This window comes from Chrysochloris asiatica, unplaced genomic scaffold, assembly GCF_000296735.1.
Source record: "Chrysochloris asiatica unplaced genomic scaffold, ChrAsi1.0 scaffold00207, whole genome shotgun sequence".
Classification (NCBI taxonomy): Eukaryota; Metazoa; Chordata; class Mammalia; order Afrosoricida; family Chrysochloridae; genus Chrysochloris; species Chrysochloris asiatica.
In genome coordinates this window covers 3,534,598-3,537,342 of record NW_006408725.1, presented here as the reverse complement: position 1 = coordinate 3,537,342, position 2,745 = coordinate 3,534,598, and the positions used below count along the sequence as shown (strand labels likewise).

Here is a 2,745-nt window from a genome sequence, read left to right as displayed (position 1 = left end):
GTGAATAGAGAGAAATACTGTTAACTGATGGTACATGGAGGGGATTATAATCATTGTAATGAAACAAGGTGTATGATTTGTTGAATGTAAAACTGTAAACTTTCACTCAATCCACAATAAAAACCTTAAGAACAACACAAAAGGGTATTGTAATCGTTACAAAGAAACAAGATGTGATTGGTTGAGTGTAAAACTGATGCTTTGTCATGTAGAGTATCACTCAATTCACAAGAAAAGCTTACAAAAAATTGGAGGAAGACTCATTAACAACTTGTGATACACAGATGATACAATCTTGCTTGCTGAAAGTGAAGAAGACTTAAAATACTTATTGGTGAAGATCAAAGACTACAACCTTCAGTATGGATTACACTTAAATGCAAAGAAAATAAAAATCCTCACAACTGGACTCAATAAATAACATAATGATAAATGGAGAAAAGATTGAAATTGTCAAATACTTTATTTTGCTTAGATCCACACTCAATGCTCATGCAAGCAGCAGCCAAGAAATCAAATATGTTACTACCTTCGACAAATCTGCAGCATAAGAACACTTTAAAGTGTTCAAGAACAAAGATAGCAGTTTGAGGACTAAAGTGTGCCTGACCCAAATGATAGTATTTTTCAATAGCCTCAAATGCATGTGAAAGTTGGACAAAGAATAAGGAAAGACCAAGCATAAGAAAAATTGATGCATGTGAGTTATGGTACTGGACAACAATATTGACATTTCCATGGACTGCCATAAAGGAGCTCTCTTAGCGTAGTGGTTACCAGTCAGGCTGGTAACCTAAAGCCATTCCACAGGAGAAAGATGAGGCTTTCTGCTCCACGCAGGCAGAGCTCCCCGCCACCACCCACCTAAGGTCCCGGGCTTGCCAGGCGGCTCCAAATGCTGTCCTCTGTCTCCTTTTCCTCAGGCCCCAACTGTAGCTGCGGGAGGCGGCAGCTTCGGGTCCCCCTGGAGTTGGCATGCTGGAGGAATTGGAGTTCGAAGAAGCAGCAGAAGACTCTGAAAGTGGCGTTTACATGAGATTCATGAGGTCACGCAAGTGTTATGGCATTGTTCCAACCAGTTTAAAACTTGTTGTCTTTGATACTACAAGTTAAAAAGGTCTTCTTTGGCTTGGGAGACAATGGTGTTCGAGCAGCGCCACTGTGGGAAAGTAAAAAACAAAATTTTGTAGGAATGCTAACGATTAAAGATTTCAAAAACATACTCCATAGATACTACAAATCACCCATGGTACAGATTTATGAATTAGAGGAACATAAAATTGAAACATGGAGGGAGCTTTATTGACAAGAAACATTTAAGCCTTTAGTGAATATATCTCCAGATGCAAGCCTCTTCGATGCTCTATGCCCGTTGATCAAAAATAAAATCCACAGATTGCCAGTTATTGACTCTATCAGTGGGAATGCACTTTATATAGTTACCCACAAAAGAATCCTCAGGTTTCTCCAGCTTTTTATGTCTGATATGCCAAAGCCTGCCTTCATGAAGCAGAACCTGGATGAGCTTAGAATAGGAACATAGCACAACATTGCCTTTATATATCCTGACACTCCTATCATTAAAGCCTTGAACATATTTGTAGCAAGACGAATATCAGCTTTGCCTGTTGTGGATGAGTCAGGAAAAGTTGTAGATATTTATTCCAAATTTGATGTAATTAATCTTGCTGCTGAGAAAACCTACAATAACCTCAATGTCACAGCAACGCAGGCCTGTCACCAGTCACAGTATTTTGAAGGGGTCGTGAAGTGCAATAAGCTGGACACACTGGAGACCATTGTGGACAGAATAGTGAGAGCTGAGGTTCATCGGCTGGTGGTGGTCAATGAAGCAGATAGTATTGTGGGTATTATTTCCCTGTCTGACATCCTCCAGGTCCTGCTACTCACACCAGCATGTATCACGCAGAAGGAGACAGAAGCTGAAGCATGCTTGCATTCGCCCTGGAGGACTTGAACAGCGCTCTGGTCCACATTTTACCTCTTGAGCACTGACCAGAAGAGAAGAGAGTAAAATGGTTAAGAGTGTATATCAGGGTTTAGGGTCTTTTTTCCAGTGATGAGGAAACTAAGTATAACAGAAAGGTTTGGGGATCGCTTGGAGATTCAGGTTTGCGTTAAAAGACTATTTCTAGACCTTAGTCTGAGATTTTAAATACTGTCATACAAGTGTATTGTGTCCTGGAAGTCGTCTTTTCTATTTCAAAAGGTCCATCCGCTGGTGTGCAGCAGCTCATGTTACATAAGGTGAGTGTGTGGCATATTCTGATCATAGTGCTTTATGTCAGAATACAACGATATGTCATCACAACTGGGGCACACTAGTGGGTGACCTGCTGGTGTGAATACTGACCCTCTTATCAAATCAGCTTGTTTTCATTTCACTTGTCCAAAAGTTGTTATTTGAATATAAGTAAGTCATTACTTTAAACCTCTAATGGTGGTTTTATGTTTAAATGTTTTGTTTGGAACTACAGTGTAAAAACACGACTGCTTTTCAAACTATTTATTGTTACTTTCATGGCAGTTCTGTTCACCTCTTGTGGTGGGTGTACACTTTACCATAGCCATTAGTAAACTATTGGTTGTTATTTTTAAATGACACATTTCTTATTGTTTGAGCTTGGATTTGGAAAGGGTCTGATTTTCAAGGTAGACCCTGGGAAGATGTAAAAGTTAGTGTTTCTGAAAGCCTGCATGCATGTTGACTGCCAGGTAGGAAGG

General features: G+C 39.9%; 1 pseudogene; it reads left to right on the top strand.

Moving 5' to 3' along the window:
• The first annotated feature begins 951 nt into the window (after nucleotides 1-951).
• On the top strand, nucleotides 952-1,978 carry LOC102824161 (annotated as a pseudogene).
• The last annotated feature ends 767 nt before the right edge of the window (nucleotides 1,979-2,745 follow it).